The 6,000-nt window shown below is 38.6% G+C and overlaps 1 protein-coding gene across 1 annotated transcript in view; it reads right to left on the reverse strand.

The window, feature by feature from the left end:
• Nucleotides 1-4,129, reverse strand: part of lrfn1 (leucine rich repeat and fibronectin type III domain containing 1) — a 98,352-nt gene extending 94,223 nt beyond the window's left edge. Inside the window, 1 exon segment of the mRNA XM_036562794.1 lies at nt 4,016-4,129. The gene's annotated coding sequence lies outside the window, so the exon portion shown is untranslated.
• Between the last annotated feature and the right edge of the window lie 1,871 nt (nt 4,130-6,000).

Below are 6,000 nucleotides of genomic sequence, written 5' to 3' on the forward strand. Positions count from 1 at the left end.
AACCCATGTAGACATTGTATTCTATAGAAAGACAGGCTTTCAGGTTGCAATTTCCAGTTAAAATGCCAGTTAAGGGGAACTGTGGAAGCCAAGCCAAAATCTGGAATATAAATTCCCTGATAGACCTGCTTTTATGCCGCCCAGAAGGCAAAGCAAAACCCCCATATGAGAGCAAAGGACCTACAGGAACATTTAGCTGACACAAGTGGTGGTACACTGTTGTACTGTGCAGCACTGTTTGCACAAACATGATCTTCATGGAAGAGTCATCAGAAGAAACATTGTCTGTGATCTCATCACAAAAGTTTATGTGTGAAGTATACAAAAAAAAAACACCTAGATAAGCCAGAGACATTTTAGAAACAAGTGCTGTGGATTGATGAGTAAAAACAGAACTCTTTTGATACAATCACTAAAGGTATGTTTGGAGGAAAAAGCAGCATTTGATGAAAAGAACACCTTGCCAAATGTTAAGCATGAGAGTGGATCTATGCTTTGGGGTTGTGGGGCAACTATTGCAAAAGTCCAGAGAGGCCATAAGGTAGTTAAAATATTCTGGATTGTTATCTTGAGATAACAAGTTAATTGTCTTGTTCTCTCAAGATAACAAAGTTGTTATCTTAAGATAATCAGTTAATTATCTTGCAATCTCAAGATAACAATCCAGAAAATTATAGCAACAGCTCATGGCCTCTTCAGACTTTTGTAAAAGTCAGAGACCACGTTTCATTTATTTAATTTCCTTTGATATTTCTGAGGATATCAAATAGAAAATATTTAGCGTGGAGGAGAAAATCAAAGATATTATAAAAGATCTGATAATAATTATTTAAAAATATAGAAAATGGGGCTTCTAAACTCAAGACCTGATAGACCACCAGAACTCTCTACATCAGATAAATAGTAGCTGAGTAACTGAGTAATTAAAATGCCATTTTGACTGGAAATAAATGAAGGGTGGTCTCTGCCTTTTGCACAGCACCCCCCACACACAAACTGCCAAGAAGATTTGTAGGACAAGAGTGATTTTCACCACAGCAGAAGCTGCCACTGAGCAGAGAGCTCCTTCACACCATCTCTAAATCCATTATTAAACACATGATGGGGTAACACGAAGCAGGATAACACCCTGCATCAGAAAAATGGCCTCTCCGAGTGTCCAGGGAGTCCTAACGGAGTACTTAAAGCCAGTTGTGCGTAAGGCCTTTAGCGGCACATGGGACATTTATAATGCATCAGAGTGAGGTGTGGGGTGGGGGTGTGGGGGGGGGGTGGGGGGGGGCATGTCACCTCCACAAATCTGGAGCAAGCCTACTGAAATGTTAAAGAAGGGCGCGCTTAAATATTCACAGCTCATTCGTGTGAAACACGCTGACGGTTGGAGTGAATTGAACGGTCGGGAGTGAGAAAGCGAGTGGTGAATCATGGGAAAACAAGAAGTCATCTTGGTGTAGTTTACTCTCATTTTGCTATACATTCAATTAACACTGCACACTCATTTAAATGCAATTACATAATTACATAATTAATTAAAGATGTAGTCTTGTAGACACTTCAGAATATCAGGCTGCTTTAAATAACAACCTGTTAGATTGTTAATGATAGTTAATCATTGTATAATTGTTACATATTTATTAAAACAAATGCTTCTCATAAGTGCATTATATTAATGTTCCATAAAAACAACATATCTTTGTAAGAAACTTAATTCTTGTTAATACATAATAATCTTAAAAAGGTATTGTCCACTTAATGATGATGAAGTAGTAAAGAGACATTTGTACAATTAATTCATAATTATTATTTTTTAATGCAACAGAGTGAGTGCTTAATATTTAAAGTTATATAATTATTGACAACCAAGTAACTAAATGATTATTAAAAAATGAGTATGTATATTACTTTAGAAATTTCAAATGAATTGATTATCATGATCAAAATTGAATTCTTTTGTGTCACTAAATAAGTAAAAAAAAATCAAGTGATAATATTAATTAATGCATATGTAACTATTATGTAATTATTAATAGTCAACAGATATTTGTTATTATTATATTATAGAACCTGTTATTATAAAGTCTTAGCATTTTTTTTTCATTTTGATGATAAAAGAACAAAATATACCAAATATTTTCAAAGCATTTGTTTCTGCAAAAGCAAGAAAAGCTTAGAATCTGCACATTTTTACCAAAATTTCTGTGCTTATTTCAATGAGCTACAAATGGGAAATTAAATGGAGCTCTTTCTATAGGCTCCCTTTTGGCCTTCCTGCCAGTCATGTGTTTTGTATTAATATAGTCAAATATAGTCAGAGTATTTTAACAGTAACTAGGACACTGTTGGCTCTCTGTGTGTAAAATGTTGTGACTCTTTGTTGAGCTGCTAGTGAGCAACAAAGGGTGAAACCAAATAGAAATGTTGCAGAAGTAGATAAAGGAACTAAAAAGAGGCTGGCTTAGCAGAGGCTGTTAGTGCTCTCAGAACAATAGACCAGCACTGAACTTTGGAGGTGTGGGGAAAATGAACCCCCTAGTGGCCAGAATGAAAATTGGCTTTAATGAATTTATTCAAATAAAGTGTGTTTTCCCCTACATCTGTCATCAGATTACCTGGAACAGTGTTGTCTCTTTGTGTGGAATATTGTGACTCTAACATTGTGTTGAGCTGCTAGTGAGCACTGAGGGGTAAATGGGGGTGTTACTGCCACTTTCATGATATCAAAAAATCATGTACAACTACCACAATAAAACATATCATGTGAACACAATAAAACACTTTTATAAATGTTGACCTGCCTACTTGCCTTCTGTCAGAATATATTCATCAATGGTATTCAAGCAAATGCACTAATCCCAGACATATGCAATGATTTCAAAAACTGAAAGACCTCCAAAACAGGCAGAAATTTACAACTGATACAGCAATGGTTAAATTTTTCATTTTGGCTGGAGTTCCCCTTTAAGTAATCCCAAACAGCCTTGTGTATGTGGCTTCTGACAGTGAATGACACAAAAATGGACATAGGTATACACAAAATTTAGGCATCAAATGGCTACCACTACCATTTAGCTACACATGCAATATTCTTTTGTGTATTTATTAAGATTTGAGATATTATGGATATTAGTTTCTGTCATTCTTAATGTTTTACAGCCTTTTCAGTCATTTCAGAATTATATACAGACTTGTTTAATATTCTGGGCACTAAAATGTCTGAATATTTTCAGCTTCCTACAAGCCTGTGAGACAAGCCCAGCTCCACAACTAAACCATGAGTGGGACTTCCATTCACCATCGAGGGATTTGGGTGGGGTGGATTTGGAATGTGTTGCAGCTTAATCCACACTGCATTTAATATGAGGCAAGAGCCACATTTATGACAAATCATCAAAGGTTTAACCTTTTGAGAAATCTACTAATTACCCTCCAACAACATGCAACGCATCCCTAAAATGCAGAAGGTATGAAGTGAAGCATGCAAACTCTCCTAAGGTTGTTGAAGCCTTTTTTACCAGCCGTGTAGCAAGCAGTGCACCATTATGCATGTTTGTGCAAGTTTAGGGTCTTCCCCCCTTTAAATCTGACTGGTCACCTCAGATGCCACCTCAAAAGTTCTGCCAATGATGTGGCAGAAATTTTGAGGTGGCATCTGAGGTGACCTTACTGCGAGGTGGATGCTTGCACCATTAAGACGAGGAACAACAACTCCCCCCGCAACACCCCACCCCATCCAACTGCAGTAAACATCTGTTCAAAGTTTCTCTACACCCCCATCACACCACAATCAACGCATCATTGGTGGGTTTAACGGGATATGATGATGCCTAAATGACTCTATGATGCCAGGACTGCTGCAATACTGTAGAGTCCTGGCATCAATCTGGAATCATTAAAACCACAGAACTGGTTTTATATTAGTGAAAACAGTGATTCCAAACTTTTGCCCTGGACAGACACTCTGCCAGAGTCACCCATCTGGGCTCAGAATATAGTGGATGTGCAAAGCCTTTCCTACCCTCGGTGATGGAGCGAGAGTCCCTCGGGAACCATCAGCGTCTGAGGGCCTGCAAACACAAACACACAAAAGCAAACAAAGACAACATGAATATTTATGACTGCTGCACCCCCCCCACCCCCATGCACCACACACCCTCTCATGTCTCGTCTCTTCTCTTGCTCAGAGGAGATCGTCTGAGCCGTGTCTTACACACAAACACACACCCACATATACACAGCGAGACATATTTTCCCTTCTTTCCGTCACTTGACTTCTTTAGAACAAGTTCACATCTATACAAGCGCAGGGAGCTGAAGGGGCTTTGGTCATTGTTTGCTCTTATGCATCTGCCTGCCATTTTTGGACAGAGGGAAAGAAACGGAAGGAAGGCGGCTGGACGAGGCAACTACCGGGTGGCTGCAGGAAAGGGAGCTGAATTATTTATACACCCGACCCTTATCTAGTGTCTGCCACTGTCCAATCTGTTCCGCAGACGAGGAGAAAAAGTATGCAATAAGAGGGAAGGAATGGGCGAGGTTGGCAGCATATCCATCTAAGGCATTTATTATATGAGATAGAGCTTTAATCAAAGATGAAATTTTGATCTGAACCCAGCAATAGCCTCACTGAACCTAGATGTATTTAAGCAGAATTCTGTCTGAATTAGACTGCAGCCTGGAAAGATTCAGCCAGAACCAAACTGCAGCCCAATATAATTATGTCCCAACCCAACTGTAGCCCAACACTTTTTTGTCCCAAGCTGAACTGCAGCCTGAAAAAATTCTCACCCAAGCCAATGGTACCCTGACCAATGGTAGCCTATCCAAACCAGAATGTAGCCTGACAGAATTCTGTCTGAACCTAACTGCAGGCTAACAATGTTCTGTCTGAACCCAACTAATCAGCAATAAAATTCGGTCAGAATCTGACTGTGAACTTACAAAATTCTGCCCCAACCCAATTGTAGCATGATAAAATTTTGTCCCAAGCCAACAGTACCCTGACAAAATTCTTTGCAAACCAGAATGTAGCCTGACAAAATTCTGTCTGAACCCTGATTGCAGGCTAACAATGTTCTGTCTGATCACAACTACTGAGCAATAAAATTATGTCAACTTGACTGTAACCTGCCAATTTTTATCTGAACCCAAATGTAACCTGACAAAATTCTGTCTGAACCCAATGGTAGCCTGACAAAGTTCTATCTTAAACCAACTGTAGCCCATTAAAATTCTATCTGAACCCGACTGTAGCGCAACAAATTTTGGTCTAAACCTGGCTGTAGCCCGAAGGAATTTTATTTGAACCCAACTGTACATGTCAAAATTCTGTCTAAACCCAGCTGTACATGTCAAAATTCTGTCTGAACCAGACTGTAACTCAAATTCAGTCTAAGCTCAACTGTAGCCAAACAAAAGTCTGTCTTAGCCCTACTGTATCCTGATAGAATTCTACCTGGCTGTAGCCCAACAAAATTCTGTTTGAACCCAACTGTACATGTCAAAATTCTGTCTGAACCAGACTGTAACTCAAATTCTGTCTAAGCTCAACTGTAGCCAAACAAAAGTTTGTCTTAACCCAACTGTGTTCTGATAAAATTCTATCTCAACCTGAGTGTAGCCCAACAAATTTCAGTCTGAACCTGACTACAGCCCAACAAAATTCTGTCTGAATCTAAATGTAGCCTGACACAAATCTGTCTGAATTCTGCAAAAGAGGCAAAAATCAAATAAGACAAAATTAACTTTGTAGTCTAGATTAAGATTGATTCACTGTGTATATGTGTGTGGACTGTCACTGGGTGAAAAGTTATCTAAATGTTCATCTACTTTAGATCATATAGATAATTAACATCCAGCTAATTTTTAAATAGGAGAACTTGATAAATCTTATATCTTAGGCCAGAGGTGCTTATGCTCACAGGGCCTGTGTGGCTGCAGGTTTTATTTGCAAAAAAGCACTATTGACTTTTTCATGAACAACTGAGACTTATCAAATAAACA

This window comes from Colossoma macropomum, unplaced genomic scaffold, assembly GCF_904425465.1.
Source record: "Colossoma macropomum unplaced genomic scaffold, Colossoma_macropomum, whole genome shotgun sequence".
Classification (NCBI taxonomy): Eukaryota; Metazoa; Chordata; class Actinopteri; order Characiformes; family Serrasalmidae; genus Colossoma; species Colossoma macropomum.